The sequence below is a fragment of the Hordeum vulgare genome, chromosome 3H (genome assembly GCF_904849725.1).
Source record: "Hordeum vulgare subsp. vulgare chromosome 3H, MorexV3_pseudomolecules_assembly, whole genome shotgun sequence".
Taxonomy (NCBI): domain Eukaryota; kingdom Viridiplantae; phylum Streptophyta; class Magnoliopsida; order Poales; family Poaceae; genus Hordeum; species Hordeum vulgare.
The window spans coordinates 48,439,064-48,457,481 of NC_058520.1; positions in this window are offsets into that span (position 1 = coordinate 48,439,064).

Sequence of the window (18,418 nt, forward strand, 5' to 3'; positions counted from 1 at the left end):
CCAACTCTTAACATATCTGATATATTCAGCCAGGACATGACTTTAGAGACCCATAAGGTCTGTGAGGAGCCCCTAGGATGGTTCTAGAAGTGCCCGAGAGCCATTGGATCAAGGGTCCATCCATCGGAGGGTCATAGAGCACCATAGAGGCACATATAAGGAGAGAAAAACCCTAACTTTGGGAGAGCCACCAAGAGCCATGAACTTGCCTATCCCTTGGCAGCCGCCAAGAAGGGGAGAGGCTCCTCCATTGCAGCACCAAGACCGCCATCACATCCATCTCTTTGGGGCTGCACCTCTCCATCAACAAATCTCTCTTTCTCACCATGATAATGTGTGAGTAATCCTCCTAGGGGGCGAGGGTATGTAATAGTAGCTATGTGTTCAATCTCTCTCCTCGTGTTCTTGAGATGGCACGATCTTGATGTATGGCGAGCTTTATTAATATAGATGAATCATATGGAGTTTTCCCCTCTCTATCTTCTTGTGATGAATTGAGTTTTTCCTTTGAAGTTTTCTTATCAGATTGAGTCTTTAAGGATTTGAGAACGCTTGATGTATGTCTTGCGATGGGATATCTGTGGTGACAATGGGATGTGCTCATGATCCACTTGATGTATGTTTTGGTGATCAACTTGCGGGTTCCGTGACCTTGGGAATCTATGCATAGGGGTTGGCACATGTTTTCGTCTTGACTTTCCGGTAGAAACTTTGGGGCACTCTTTGAAGTTCTTTGTGTTGGATTGAACATGATGAATCTGAAATTATGTAATGCATATCATACAATCATGCCCATGGGTACTTGTGGTGACATTGGAGTATCTAGGTGACATTAGGGTTTTGGTTGATGTGTATCTTAAGGTGTTATTTTAGTAATAACTCTAGGGTTGTTCATGACACATACAGGGGTAGCTCATAGGATTTATCAGAAAAAGATAACTTTGAGGTGGTTTCGTACCCTACAATAATTTATTCGTTTGTTCCCTACTATTTGTGACTTTGGAGTGAACTCTTTGTCGCACGTGAGGGATTTATATATGATGCAACAATGTTAGTATTGTTGAGAGAACTTGCACTAGTGAAAGTATGGACCCTAGGCCTTGTTTCCAAACATTTATACAACGTTTTGCTTGTTGTTTACTATTTGTTACCTTGCTGTTTTTATATTTTCAGATTAAAAAACCTATATCTACCAACAATATTACACTTGTATCACGATCTCTTCTCCGAACTAGTGCACCTATACAATTTAGCATTGTATTGGGTGTGTTGGGGACACAAGAGACTCTTTGTTATTTGATTGCGGGTTGCTTGACAGATACCATCTTCATCCTACACCTCCCACGGATTTATAAACCTTAGGTCATCCACTTGAGGTAAATTTGCTAATGTCCTACAAAACTCTGCGCTTGGAGGCCCAACACGAGTCTACAAGAAGAAGGTTGTGTAGTAGACATCACTTATGTCCTTGATGCACCGCTCAGTGCGCCACCCCCTCAAGCATCGTCTATGGGTGTTGAGAACATCAGATAGACATGTTTTGATGACTACTTGATAGATCAGTGTGTCATGCTTTACGACTTAGAACTGAGGCTCCAAAGACATTTTGATGTCACGGAGCATATGAGAGGAACGAGACCTCTGGCAAGATTCTTTGCCTGCAAGATGAAGGAGATTACCTCAATCGATGAGCATGTGCTCAAATTGCCTGGGGCTACAATCGTTTGAATCAAGTGGGAGTTGAACTTCCACATAAGATAGTGATTCACATATTCTCCAAGTCACTGCCGCGAAGCTACTAGAGCTTCATTATGAACTATAACATGTCAGGGATAGAGAAGATGATCCTTGAGCTATTCGCGATCTTTTACACCGTGAAGGTGGAAATCAAGAAGGAGCATCAAGTGTTGATGGTTAGTAAAACCACTAGCTTCAAGAAGGGCAAGGGCAAGAAGGGAAACTTAGAGAATGGCAAGTGATCTCTACTATACAACTTGTTCTTGTAGACTCGTGTTGGACCTCCAAGCGAAGAGTTTTGTAGGACAATAGCAAATTTCCCTCAAGTGGCTGACCTAAGGTTTATCAATCTGTGGGAGGCATAGGATGAAGATGGTCTCTCTCAAACAACCGTGCAACCAAATAATAAAAAGTTTCTTGTGTCCCCAACACACCCAATATGATGGTCAATTGAATAGGTGCACTAGTTCAGCAAAGAGATGCTGATACAAGTGTAATATGGATGGTAGAAATATATTTTTATAATCTGAATAAATAAAAACAGCAAGGTAGCAATTCATAAAATGTAGCACAAACGATATTCCAATGCTTGAAAATGAGACCTAGGGTCCGTACTTTCATAGTGCAATCTCTCAACAATGCTAATATAATTTGATCACATAACAATCCCTCAACGTGCAATGAAGAATCACCCCAAAGTTCCTATCTCGCGGAGAACATAAGAAGAACTTGTTTCTAGCGTATGAAACCACCTCAAAGTTATTCTTTCCGATCAATCTTTCCAAGAGTTCATACTAAAATAACAAGTTATCCTTTCCGATCGATCTATCCAAGAGTTCATACTAAAATAACACCATAACAAATTCAGATTCATGATACTCAATACAACACAAAGAACCTCAAAGAGTGCCCCAAGATTTCTACCAGAGAAACAAAGACGAGAACGTGCATCAACCCCTATGAATAGATTACCAAAATGTCACCTCGGGAATCCGCGAGTTGAGTGCCAAAACATATATCAAGTGAATCAATATGATACCCCATTGTCACCATGGGTATTCATAGCAAGACATAAATCAAGTGCTCTCAAATCCAGAAAAGTATTCAATCTGATAAAACATAATCTCAAAGGGAAAACTCAATTAATCACAACAAGATAGAGAGGGAGAAACACCATATGATCCAACTATGTTAACAAAGCCCGCGATACATCAAGATTGTGCCATCTCAAGAACACGATAGAAAAAGAGATTGAACAGATATCTACTGGTACAAACCCTCAGCCCCGAGTGTGGACTACTCCCTCCTCGTCATGGTGGCCATAGGGATGATGAGGATGGCCACCAGAGATGATCTCCCCCTCCGGCAGGGTGCCGAAACGGGCTCCCGATTGGTTTTTTGTGGTTACAGAGTCTTGCGACACTGGAACTTCTGACTAGGGTTATTTTCGGGGGTTTCTATATTTATAGGATTTTTTGGCGTCAGTATCACGTCAAGATAGGCCTCGAGGGGCCCACTAGGTATGAGGGTGCGCCTTTGGGGGGCTCGCACTCCCTAGTGCCTAGTGGGCACTAGGGGAGCCCTCTGGTGGTTCTTTGCTATAGTATTTCTCTTTTATTCCAAAAAATTCATCAAAAAGTTCCGTTCAATTCCGAAAACTTTTATTCTTGCACAAAAAACAACACCACAGTAGTTCTGTTGAAAACAACGTCAGTATGGGTTAGTTCCATGCAAATCATACCAAAACCATATAATTTTTTTGTAAACATGGCATGAATACTTCATAAATTATAGATACGTTGGAGACGTATCAGCATCCCCAAGCTTAATTCCTACTCGTCCTCGAGTAGGTAAGTCATAAAAGAAATAATTTATCAAGTGTGAATGCTAGCGTAGTGCGCAAGGTTGATCAATGATAGTTTTAAACACTTTTCCTAGCATCATAACAACAACACTTTCTTATAAAACTCATCATGATAAAGTAGCAGTTGAAAACAATTTTTTTGATGTGGAATGGTACCTATCATATTCATCATATACTCTTTTATTTTGTTGCATGGACATTTGGACTTGAATGATTCAAACCAATAGTCTATAATTTGACATGAAAACTTTAATACTCAAGCATATCAACAAGAAACAAACTTTTCAAAATATCAATGCTAAAGAACGCTATCCCTAGCCCATCATGCTCAATCATTGATCCATTCATGCAACACACCGAAATATTAGCTACATACAGTCCTCAAGTATGATAACAATGTTCTATAATTGGTGCTTTATAAGAGAATATGGAGACCCAAATAAAAATAATAGTTGCATAAAAGTAAACAGATATACCCTTCGCAGAGTTAAGCAGAAATCTGTAGCGGTGCTAGAGCTCAAAGCGAAAAAAAAATTGAGAGATAAAATGTTTTGGGTGGCATGCTTTTCCTGTCAACAAAACGACTAAGAATTCCCAATATCTTCCATGCTATACAAATTATAGGCGGTTCCCAAGCTGAAAATAAAGTTTTTCCTTTTTCCATCATTCTTTCACACTCCACGGCTAGCCGCATCCATGGGTATAGTCCATACCTACACTTTCCAAGGAATTTATTAATTGACAACATAAAATGAATTTCTTTGCATTTTGGGACTGGGCATCCCTATTACCTCCATACTCTCATGCAATTACAAGTGAATAAACACTCATCTTGAGAATAACCTATTTAACATGGAAGATACCGGCCACCCCTCGCCGCTTCATGAGCGGTACGGGCACACAAAACAGAAGCTTATTTTGAAGATTAGAGTTGGCACATACAAATTTACTTAGAACGACACTAAAATACCGCATATAGGTAGGTATGGCTGACTCATTTGGCACAACTTTGGGTTTAGGATTTGGATGCACAAGCATCACTCCCGCTTAGTACAAGTGAAGGCTAGCAAATAGATTGACAAGCACCCAACCAAGGAACAAAAACCATCATAAGCGAACATTAAACATAACTAACACCGAATAATGCAACAAAAGTAGGATGTAATTTCATAGCATAATTATTGACTTAATGTGCATGCATAGGGAATCACAAACCTTAACACCTATATTCTTACTAAAGCATAATTACTCATCAACACAACTCACATATCTCTATCATCATATCACAAAACTATTACAAAAATCAAGTTTAACATCGAGTGATCTTCATGAAAGTTTTTATTATATCTCCCCTGGATATCTATCACTCTGGAACCAAATTCATCTAAAATGGATTGCCAGTGCTAATAACAATGTGGAAAAATAAAAATTTAGGCTCAACATAGGCTAACCGATACTTGTTGATGAAGAAAAGTGGGATGCGAAGCATCCACAAGCTTGGATGCTTGAGAATTCTTGAAATATTTACTTGGTGTGCCTTGGGAATCCCCAAGCTTTAGCTTTTGTATCTCGTTCAATCCTCTCATCTCCCGGTTTCACCTAAGTCTCAAAAACTTCATCCACACTTGAAAAGTACTAATGAGATAGGTTAGTGCACATAAGAATAAATCAACTCTTTATGTACTGAAAATACAAGTTGAAATATAATTTTCAAACATTATCTAATGTTCACTATCATGTACACATATTATAAACATATCATGAGTTGATTTATATGTTAGATGTTATTTCAGTACATAAAGAGTTGAAATAAAGAGTTGATATAACATCTAACATCTAGTGAACTTTTTATGTTTGGGGAACTTTTTATTTTCAACTCTTTATGTACTGAAATATGTTAGATGTTATTTCAGTACATAAAGAGTTGAAAATACAACTCTTTGGGGAACTTTTTATTGAAAAACAATATTAAAAATAACATCTAACATATAAAACAAAATAAAATTATGCTCCAAGCAATACACATATCATGTTCTGAATAAAAATATAGCTCCAAGTAAGATAAACCGATAATGTTGGAGATGAAAGAGGGGATGCCTTCCGGGGCATCCCCAAGCTTAGAAGCTTGAGTCTTCCTTGGATATTACCTTGGGGGTGCCTTGGGCATCCCCAAGATTAGTTTCTTTCTTCTCCTTATTCTCCTCATATTGGCATCTCACCGAAAACATGAAAACTTCAATCACACAAAACTTAATGAAACTTCGTGAGATGGGTTAGTATGATAAATATAGATCATTCTCTTAGGTATGGTCAAGACAAGATCCATAGTTGTTCTAAAATGATTCCTAATGTATTATATCATTAACACAATTTATATAACTCAATATAAGCTATGGAAACACTAAAACAAGCAAACTATGCATGGAAAACATAATGTGTCAAAAACAGACGAGACTGTGAAGATCTGAATCAAAACCTTACTTGCATGACTCTACGAATTATGAAACATTAGGAAAACACAGAGAATTTGCATACGAAAAATGTGTTTAAATTTCAGAATTTTTTGATTCTCTAGTAAAATAATAGAAATCTGCCCTGGACATAAAAGTTCTATTTTTGCACAGAATCAAACAAGCAAGTATCCACACTATCCCAAAGGCTTTACTTGGCACTTTTTTGAAATAAAAGATATAAAACATGATTAATACAGTAGCTTAATCATGTGAACACTCAAAATAGAAAGGGTAAATATTGGCTTGTCTCCCAACAAGCATTTTTCTTTAATGCCTTTTAGCTAGGCATGATGATTTCAATGATGCTCGCATAAAAAGTAGTAACTGAAACATGCAAGACAGCATCATGAAGCACATGACAAGAAAATTTAAGTATAAAACACTTCCTATTCATATGGATTTTGTAAGAAAACAATTTATTTTAGCAATAATCAACTTGCATAGGAAGGCAAAACAAGCACGACTTCGAAACTTTGAACACATAGGGAGGAAACTCGATATTATTGCAATTCCTACAAGCATAAGTTCCTCCCTCATAATAATTTTCAGTAGCATCATGAAGGAATTCAACAATATAAATATCACATACAACATTATTTTCATGATGCACAAGCATAGAATTTTTATTACTACCCACACATGCATAGTAGTGGGAGCAAACTCAACAAAAATAACTATCATGATATAGTTGATTGATATATTCCATGTGAAAATTAAAATCATGATGACAAGTTTCATGATTTTTATTACTCTTTATAACATACATGTCAGCACCATAATCATCATAGATAGCCACTTTGTTGTCATAGTCAATTGAAGCCTCTTCCAAAATAGTGGAATCATCACTAAATAAAGTCATGACCTCTCCATATCCACTTTTATTATTATGAAAATAATATTTAACACCCTCCAAATTAGTGGGATCATTAGTACCTAGATTTGACACTCTTCCAACCCCACTTTAATCAATATAATCATCATAAATAGGAGTCATGCTATCATCATAATAAATTTGCTCATCAAAACTTGAGGCACTAGAAATATCATCTTGATCAAACATAGCATCCTCAAGATTATGGCTTTGCATATCATTAGCATCATGATATTGAGAGAATTCATACCAACAATATTTCTATCATGCTCATGATTCAAGGATTTTATGCCCAACATTTTATTGAATTCTTCTTCTATCAATTGAGCACAATTTTCCTTTCCATCATTTTCAAAAAAGACATTATAAAGATGAACAATATGAGACCACCTCAATTCCAAGTTTTTTGTATTTTTCATTTATAAAACCAAACTAGTGAAAAACAAGAAACTAAAAGATTTAATTGTAAGATCTAAAGATATACCTTCAAGCACTCACCTCCCGGCAATGGCGCCACAAAAGAGCTTGATGTCTAGTATACAACTTGTTCTAGTAGATTCGCGTTGGGCCTCCAAGCGTAGAGTTCTCTAGGACAGTAGCAAATTTCCATCAAGCGGATGACCTAAGGTTTATCAATCCGTGGGAGGTGTAGGATGAAGATAGTCTCTCTCAAATTACCCTGCAACCAAATAGTAAAAAGTATCTCGTGGCCCCAACACACCCAATACGATGGTAAATTGTATAGGTGCACTAGTTCGGCGAAGAGATTGTCATACAAGTGTAATATAGATGGTAGAAATATATTTTTATAATCTGAATAACTAAAAACTGCAAGGTAGAAATTCATAAAACGTAGCACAAAGGGTATTGCAATGCTTGAAAATGAGGCCTAGGGTTCGTAATTTCGCTAGTGCAATCTCTCAACAATGCTAATATAATTGGATCACATAACAATCTCTCAACGCACGATGAACAATCACTCCAAAGTTCCTATCTAGCGGAGAACATAAGGAGAAATTATTTGTAGGATATGAAACCACCTCAAAGTTATTCTTTCCAATCAATCTTTCCAAGAGTTCATACTAAAATAACAAGTTATCCTTTCCGATCGATCTATCCAAGAGTTTGCACTGAAATAACACCATAAAAAATTCAGATTCATAATACTCAATCCAACACAAAGAACCTCAAAGAGTGCCCCAAGATTTCTACCGAAGAACGAGAACATGCATCAATCCCTATGCATAGATTACCCCAATGTCACCTCAGGAATCCACGAGTTGAGTGCGAAAACATATATCAAGTGAATCAATATGATACCCATTGTCACCATGGGTATTCATAGCAAGACATAAATCAAGTTTAATCAAATCCATAAAAGTATTCGATCCGATAAAACAACATCTCAAAGGGAAAACTCAATTCATCACAACAAGATAGAGAGGGAGAAACACCATATGATCTAACTATACTAACAAAGCCCGAGATACATCAAGATCGTCCCATCTCAAGAACACGAGAGAGAGAGATTGAACACATAGCTACTGGTACAAACCCTCAGCCCTGAGGGTGGACTACTCCCTCCTCATCATGGTGGCCATAGTGATGATGGCCACCGAAGATGATCTCCCCCTCCGAGAGGGTGCCAGAATGGGCTCCTGATTTGTTTTTCGTAGCTATAGAGGCTTTGCGGCGGTGGAACTTCTGAATTTGGGTTATTTCTGGGGCTTTCTGTATTTATGGGAATTTTTGGTGTTGGTCTCACATCAAGATGGGCCTCAAGGGGCCTACTAGGTACCAGGTCATGCCTGGGGGGGTGTCGGCGCGCCCTGGTGCCTAGTGGGCACCAGTGCGCCCCCTCTGGTGGTTCTTTGCTACAGTATTTATATTTTCTTCCAAAAAAATCATCAAAAAGTTTTATCCAATTTCGAATACTTTTATTTCTGCACAAAAAAACAACACCATGGTAGTTCTGCTGAAAACTACGTCAATATGGGTTAGTTTCATGCAAATCATACCAAAAACATATAAAATTGTTGTAAACATGGCATGAACACTTCATAAATTATAGATATGTTGGAGACATATCAACAAGTCAGTTGTCGTTCTAGTGAAGAAACCCAAGGTTGGACCCAAACCCAAGAGTAAGTGCTTCTGTTGTGAGGGAAATGGTGACTGAAATCGGAATTGCCCCAGATACTTAGCAGATAAGAAGGTTGGCAATTCAACAAAAGTATATTTGATATACATGTTATTGACGTGTGCCTTACTATGCTCATTGTAGCCCCTTGGTATTTGATACCGGTTCAGTTGCTAATATTAGTAACTCGAAATAGAAGTTGCGGGATAAACGGATACTAGCTAAGGGCAAGGTGATGATGTGTGTTGGAAGTGTTTCCAATTTTGATGTAATCACCATCGCACGTTGCATCTACCTTGAGGATTAATGGCAAACCTAAATAAGTGTTATTTGGTGTCTCCGTTGAGCATGAACTTTATATTGATTTTGGTTATTGCGAGATGATTATTCATGTAAGCTAGAGAATGATGGGTTATTTTGTTCAGATGAATAGTATCTTTTATGATTATCCACCCAATATGAATGCTCAAGATCGCAACGGAAAAGTAAATAAAAGCAGTAAATGGTGGAGGTGTAAACAATGGTGGTAATATGGACCGGAGTCACATGATGTTCACTAGTGATGTCTCTCTTCCAAAAGACGATAAACAACTATGCATGGGTAAACAAATTAAGTGGGCAATTGACAGAATTATAAACGCACCGCAATGCTAATCATGCTACTAGAAAGTTAGAGGCTCAAAAATAATGGGCAGTATGCCAAGACAGGTAGACCGTTTATTCATCAGCATCTACTTACTAATCATCCACCTTGAGATATCTATCCAGAACATCTCGCTGGTATTAAGTTGCGAGCCCCACCCAAAGTGTAAACTCAAAGCAGCGGACAACTGCATTAATGAACTTTGCGTAAGGTAAACAATACTTGCAACCGCGGTCACAAGCATTGTTGTTTTCTCCCTGGTGGCAACAACACATCCCCTAGTCTCATGTTTCTGTCACTCAAGCTAGACATCAGGGGGCATGAACCCACAATCATGCATAACGCTCCCTCTTGGAGTTACAATCTACTACTCGGCCAAAGCAATAAAAAGCAACGGAGAACATGCATGAATCACTAAAGAACATAATATAAAAGGATAATCAAATATATAATTGATCACAATCTGAACATAATCTCATAATCCATCGGATCCCAGCAGACCAAACATAGCAATAGTAGGAAAATTACATAGATGCCTTGATCATGTAGGGCAGCTCACAAGGGCTAAATATTGAAGCACAAGATTGGAGAGAAGACATCACATAGCTACTGGTCATGGACCCATGGTCCAAGGAGGAGTACTCACGGCACGTCCAGGAAGCGTCCATGGTGGTGGAGAAGCTCCCGGAGGTCAATCCTACCTTCGACAGGGTGTCGAGAAGAGGTCTTCTAACGCTCCCAATCTCGGAAGTGCTACCGCGGCGGAATGATGGAGAAATTTGCGATTCTGGATCTTCAAAGGGTTTCCTCTCGGAGAGGTAAATATAGGCCGAAGGAGGGCACCAGAGGAGGTGGGCCCCACCCAGGTGACCTGGTGGCGCGGCCAGGAGGGGGGTCGTGCAGGGAGGCCGCCTGGGCAGGCCCTGGCTCCCCTTTGGCCATCTTTGTGCTTCGTGAAGCTTCCGTCACACTGATTTTTATATATTTTTCTCGAGATTTTTGGGACTCTATAAGTTCGGGTAGCAAAAAAAGACATCAGCAGACAGAAACTGGCATTGGGTGCACTGAGTTAGTAGGTTAGTCCAAATATGTGTAAAATGATATAAAAGTGTAGGAAATCATATAACAATGTCACCCAAAAGATCATGGAACAAGCAGAAATTAAAAATACATTTGGGACGTATCAGCGACTGATCTTGGTCAAGTTTGTGATCTCCGCTAGGCCGATCCACTAACTTCCAACGCTCAATGCACCAATATGGGTGTTTGAAGAGATTGAGAAGTGGATGAGGGCCTTTTTTGGGACAGGAAAGGAAAATGCCAATCCTGGGCTCTGCCTTGTTGCTTGGGACATGGTGTTCCATCCGATATGCTTTGGTGATTTGGGAGTTAGGGACTTACCACTATAGGCCATCGCCCTCCGTGTGAGAGTGGAGTGGTTGCGCAGATTAGATCCCAAGAGGTTATGGAAAGGAATCTCTATAGTAGAGGATAAGGAGGCCAAGCTCGTTTTCAATAGCTTAATCAAAATCCCGGTGGGCAATGGAGGAAGGGTCCTTTTCTGGAAAGACAAGTGGATACACGACTATACAGTGGGCGAGATCGCACCCACTCTACTCTAGAGCATGCAACACTAGGAAGGTTCAAAGAGTGTTCATTGACAAAGCCTGGTCTCAAGGCATGGACGGAGAAATAACATTCACAACGCATATGCAGATTGCTAACCTATGCCTCACGATCTACACCGTCCAACAAAACGAGCAGATGCCTGATTAGTTCCATTGGCCGGCACTTGTGAGAAGGAGCTACATGGTGAAATCGACTTATAACAGGTTGTGCATGGGGCTGTGATACGTCCATTTTGCATCATGCTTTCATCTTGATATTTATCCCTTTATGGAATGTTATTATACTTTGTGGAACCTTACTTATGCCTTTTCTCTCTTATTTTGCAAGGTTTATTTGAAGAAGGAGAATACCGACAGCTGGAATTCTGGACTGGAAAAGGAGCAAGACTGAGTCCTCTATTCTGCGCAACTCCAAATGCCCTGAAAATCAACGTGGATTTTTTTTGGATTTTATAAAAAATACTGGGCGAAAGAAGTGTCAGAGGGGAGCAACCAGGGGCCCACAAGCCTGGTTGCCGCGGCAACAGGGCTTGTGGGAACCCTGGCGGCCCACTGGCCCCCCTCTTTTGCTATATGAAGGGTTTCGTCCGGAAAAAAATCAGGGTCGATCTTTTTCGTGGATTCTCCGCCGGCACAAGGCGGAACTTGAGCAGATCCAATCTAGAGCTCCGGCAGGACGATCCTGCCGGGGAAACTTCCCTCACGAAGGGGGAAATCGTCGCCCTCGTCATCACCAACACTCCTCTCATCGAAGGGGAGTCATCTCCATCAACATCTTCATCAGCACCATCTCCTCACCAATCCCTAGTTCATCTCTTGTAACCAATCTCCATCTCGCGACTCCGATTGGTACTTGTAAGGTTGCTAGTAGTGTTGATTACTCTTTGTAGTTGATGCTAGTTGGATTACTTGGTGGAAGAGTTTATGTTCAGATCCTTGATGCTATTCATTACACATCTGATCAAGATTTTTATTATGCTTTGTGAGTAGTTACTTCTGTTCCTGAGGACATGGGATAAGTCATGCTAATAATAGTCATGTGAATTTGATATTCGTTCGGTATTTTGATATGTTGTATGTTGTTTTTCCTCTAGTGGTGTTATGTGAACGTCGACTACATAACACTTCACCATATTTGGGCCTAGAGGAAGGCATTGGGGAGTAGTAAGTAGATGATGGGTTGCTGGAGTGAGAGAAGCTTAAACCCGAGTCTATGAGTTGCTTCGTAAGGGGCTGATTTGGATCCACTAGTTTAATGATATGGTTAGACGTTGTCTTAATTCTGCTTTCGTAGTTGTGGATGCTTGCAAGAGGGGTTAATCATAAGTGGGATGCTTGTCCAAGTAAGGGCAGTACCCAAGCGCCGGTCCACCCACATATCAAACTATCAAAGTAACGAACGCGAATCATATGAACATGATGAAACTAGCATGACAGAAATTCCCGTGTGTCCTCGGGAGCGTTTTTCCTCTTATAAGACTTTGTTCAGGCTTGTCCCTTGCTACAAAAGGGATTGGGCCACTTGCTGCACCGTTTCTACTACTTGTTACTTGTTACTTTTCGCTTGCTACGTTTCACCTCACTACACCATCACTTGTTACCGCTACTTTTAGTGCTTGCAGTTATTACCTTGCTGAAAACCGTTTATCAGAGCCTTCTCCTCCTCGTTGGGTTCGACACTTTTACTTATCGAAAGGACTACGATTGATCCCCTATACTTGTGGGTCATCAAGACTCTTTTCTGGCGCCGTTGCCGGGGACAGAAGCGCCTTTGGTAAGTGGAATTTGGTAAGGAAACATTTATATACTGTGGTGAGATTTATTGTCACTTGTCACTATGGAAACTGTTCCTTTGAGTAGTTTGTTCGGGGTATCTTCACCACGAACGGAAGCACCAGGGGTTGCTCCTCAACCTGAGATACCTACTGAAATATATTTTATGAAATTCCTTCGGGTATGCTTGGGAAACTGCTAGCTAATCCTTTTACAGGAGATGGATCATCACATCCACACTTGCATCTAATCTATATTGATGAAGTTTGTGGTTTATTTAAGCTTGCAGGTTTTCCCGAGGATGAGGTAAAGAAGAAAGTCTTTCCTTTATCTTTGAAGGATAAGGCGTTGACATTGTATAGGCTATGTGATGATACTGGATCATGGGACTACAATCGGTTGAAATTGGAATTTCAGCAAAAGTTTTATCCTATGAATTTAGTACATCGTGATCGGAATTATATTTATAACTTTTGGCCTCGTGAGAGGGAAAGCATAGCTCAAGCTTGGGGGAGGCTTAAATCAATGCTATATTCATGCCCCAATCATGAGCTCTCAAGAGAAATTATCACTCAAAACTTTTATGCTCGGCTTTCTCATGAAGATCGTACCATGCTTGACACTTCTTGTACCGGTTCTTTTATGAAGAAGGATATTGATCACAAGTGGAATTTATTGGAAAGAATCAAACCTAACTCTGAAGATTGGGAACTAGAAGAAAGTAAGGAGTCAGGTATGAATTTCCAGTTTGATTGCGTTAAATCTTTTGTTGAAACAAACACTTCTAGAGATTTTAGCACTAAGTATGGACTTGACTCTGAGATAGTAGATTCTCTATGTGAATCTTTTGCTGCTCATGTTGATCTTCCCAAAGAGAAGTGGTTTAAGTATCATCCTCCTGTAGAAATCAACATAGTTAAACCCAATCTAGTTGAGGAGAAAGTCATTGCCTTTAGTGATCCTATTGTTCCTTGTGCCTACGCTGAGAAACCACCATACCCTGGTAGGAAAAAGGATTATTCTAAAGCTCCAACTGTGATACGTAGGGGTTACAATAGACCACTTGCACCCCCTGAGGAAATTAGAGTTGAACCTATTGTTGCTATTATCAAAGATCTCTTAGCCGAAGACATAGACGGGCATGTTATCAAATTCTGTGAGGTCTGGGCATGTTATCAAATTCTGTGAGGTCTCCGCTAGAATTGCTAAACCTCACGTGAAAGACAAATACGGACCTGTAGTTGGCCTGCCCGTTGTTTTTGTCAAGATAGGAGATCATTGTTACCATGGTTTTTGTGATATGGGTGCTACTGTTAGTGCAATACTCCGTTCCCTATATGATGAAATCAAAGATGAGATTGCACCTGCTGAGTTAGAACCCATCGATGTCACTATTACGCTAGCTAATAGAGACACTATCTGCCTTGTGGGAATTGTGAGAGACATAGAAGTCCTGTGTGGTAAGACGAAGTATCCTACCGATTTCCTCGTCCTTGCTACTGCACAAGATAGCTTTTGTCCCATCATATTTGGTAGACCCTTTCTCAACACTGTCAATGCTCACATTGATTGCATTAAACAGACTGTCACTGTTAGTTCCGAGGGTGTGTTTCATGAATTTAACTTCTCCAAGTTTGGAAGACAACCCCATGAAAAAGAGTCGTCTGGTAGGGATGAAATCATTGCTCTTGCCTCTATTGTCGTACCTCCTACGGATCCTTTAGAGCAATATCTGCTTGAGCATGAAAATGATATGCATATGGAGGAAAGAGATGAGATAGATAAAATTGTCTTAGAACAATATCCTATTCTCAAGAATAATCTGCCTGTTGAATTTCTTGGGGATCCTCCCCCACCAAAGGGTGATCCTGTGTTCGAGCTAAAACAGTCACCAGATACTCTTAAGTATGCCTATCTTGATGAGAAGGAGATATATCCTGTTATTATTAGTGCTCACCTGTCGAGTCATGAAGAGAAGAAGTTATCAAAAACTTTGAGGAAGCACCGTGCTACTATTGGATATACTCTTGATGATCTTAAGGGTATTAGCCCCACTCTATGTCAACACAAGATTAAAACCGATCATGATTCTAAGCCAGTTATTGATCATCAACGGAGATTAAATCCGAGGATGAAAGAAGTCGTGAGAAAAGAAATACTGAAGCTTCTGGAAGTAGGAATCATTTATCCTGTTGCTCATAGTGATTGGGTAAGTCCAGTACATTGCGTACCTAAGAAGGGAGGTATCACCGTCGTCCCTAATGATAAGGATGCACTAATCCCGCACAGGATTATTACTGGCTATAGGATGGTGATAGACTTCCGGAAACTGAACAAGGCAACCAGGAAGGACCATTATCCTTTGCCGTTTATTGACCAGATGCTAGAAAGGCTATCTAAACACACATACTTCTGTTTTCTAGACGGTTATTCAGGTTTCTCGCAAATACATGTTGCACAATCTGATCAAGAGAAAACCACCTTCACATGCCCCTTTGGTACCTTCGCTTATAGACGCATGCCTTTTGGCTTATGCAATGCACTTGCCACCTTTCAAAGATGTATGATGGCTATATTCTCTGAATTTTGTGTAATGATTGTTGAGGTTTTCATGGATGATTTCTCCGTCTACGGTTCTTCCTTTGACGATTGCCTCAACAACCTTGATCGAGTCTTACAGAGATGCAAAGATACCAACCTCGTCTTGAACTGGGAGAAGTGCCACTTCATGGTTAATGAAGGCATCGTCTTAGGACACAAAATCTCTGAGAGAGGCATTGAAGTTTATAAGGCTAAGGTTGATGCAATTGAGAAAATGCCTTGCCCCACAGATATCAGAGGTATACGAAGTTTCCTAGGTCATGCTGGTTTCTATAGGAGGTTCATTAAAGACTTCTCTAAGATTTCTAGGCCTCTTACCAACCTCTTGCAGAAGGATGTTCCTTTTGTTTTTGATGAGGATTGTGAGGAAGCTTTCTAAATACTTAAGAAGGCCTTAATAACCGCACCTATTGTTCAACCACCTGATTGGAACTTGCCCTTTGAAATCATGTGCGATGCTAGTGATTATGCTGTTGGTGTTGTTCTAGGACAAAGAGTTGACAAGAAGTTGAATGTCGTTCACTACGCTAGTAAAACTCTAGACAGTGCCCAAAGAAACTATGCCACTACAGAGAAAGAGTTTTTAGCAGTCATGTTTGCATGTGAAAAGTTCAGATCTTATATAGTTGACTCCAAAGTCATATTCACTCTGATCGTGCAGCTATTAAGTACCTCATGGAGAAGGACGCTAAGCCTAGGCTAATCAGATGGGTTCTCCTGCTACAGGAATTTGATTTGCACGTTGTTGACCGAAAGGGTGTTGATAACCCTGTAGCAGATAACTTGTCTAGGCTAGAGAATGTCCTTGATGACCCACGACCTATTGATGAGAGTTTTCCTGATGAGCAATTGAATGACATCCGCACTTCACATAGTGCACTGTGGTATGCTGATTACGTAAACTATATTGTAGCCAAATACATACCACCCAGTTTCACCTACCAGCAAAAGAAGAAATTCTTCTTTGATTTGAGACACTACTTTTGGGATGATCCTCACCTTTATAAGAAAGGAGTAGATGGTGTTATTAGACATTGTGTGCCTGAACATGAACAGGGACAGATCCTGCAGAAGTGTCATTCTGAGGCCTACGGAGGACACCATGTTGCAGACAGAACTGCTCATAAGGTATTGCAATCAGGTTTCTATGGGCCCACTCTCTTCACGGATGCACATAAGTTTGTCTTGTCTTGTGACGAATGCCAAAGAATAGGGAACATCAGTAAGCGTCAGAAATGCCTATGAACTATTCACTTGTCATTGAACCATTTGATGTGTGGGGCTTTGATTATATGGGACCCTTCCCGAGTTCCAATGGGTACACTCACATCTTAGTTCCTGTGGATTATGTCACTAAGTGGGTAGAGGCTATCCCCACTAAAAATGCTGATCACCACACCTCTATTAAGATGCTTAAAGAAGTCATTTTCCCAAGATTTGGAGTCCCTAGATATCTGATGACTGATGGCGGTTAACACTTCATTCATGGTGTTTTCCGCAAGATGCTCGCTAAGTATGATGTCAACCATAGAGTTGCATCTTCTTATCATCCTCAGTCTAGTGGTCAAGTGGAGTTGAGTAATAGGGAGATCAAGTTGATCTTACAAAAGATCGTCAATAGATCTCGAAAGAATTGGTCTAGCAATGCACTATGGGCTTATAAGACTGCTTATAAGAATCCCATGGGCATGTCGCCGTATAAAATGGTTTACGGTAAGGCTTGTCATTTACCTCTTGAGCTGGAACACAAAGCTTATTGGGCAATCAAAGAGCTCAACTTTGATTTCAAACTTGCCGGTGCGAAGCGGTTGTTTGATATCAGCTCATTAGATGAATGGAGGGCCTAGGCATATGAGAATGCCAAGTTGTTCAAGGAAAAGGTTAAGAGGTGGCACGATAAAAGAATACAAAAACGAGAGTTCAATGTAGGTGATTATGTCCTGCTATACAATTCTCGTTTAAGATTCTTCGCAGGCAAGCTTCTCTCTAAATGGGAAGGTCCTTACGTTGTCGAGGAAGTATACCGTTCCGGTGCCATCAAAATCAATAACACGGAAGGGAATTTTCCTAGAGTGGTAAACAGGCAAAGAATCAAGCATTATATCTCTAGTACTCCCATAAATGTTGAGACCAATATCATCAATATCATAACTCCACACGAGTACATAAGGGATGTTTATCAGCCTGTTTCAGACCCTGAAAACCAAGAGGTATCTGTTTCGGTAAGTAATTGGACTCCGGAACTTTTCCAATAGGAAATTTTCTCTGTTTTAGAATTTATGGAAAATTAGAAAAATAAAAAGCAGTCCGGAGAGCGCACGAGGCGGCCACAAGCTTGGTTGCCACGGCCTCCCCCTGGCCGCAGCAACAGGGCTTGTGGGCAGCTCGTGTGCCTCCCGGACTCCGTTTTTTTGTGGAGCACTCCTTCTAGTCCAGAAACAATCATTATATATACGCCCAAGGGTTTTGATCTCCGTATCGCGCAGTTTTCCTCTGTTTTCGTTTCGAGCTTGTTTCTGTCGCAGATCTAGACCATCATGACTTCCCCAAAAGCTCCTAAGGACAAGATCTTCGAGAAGGTCATCAATCCCTACCTCACGGAAGTGTTGAAACACCCTCAGTCTATTAAGATGAGTGAGGGGATGTTG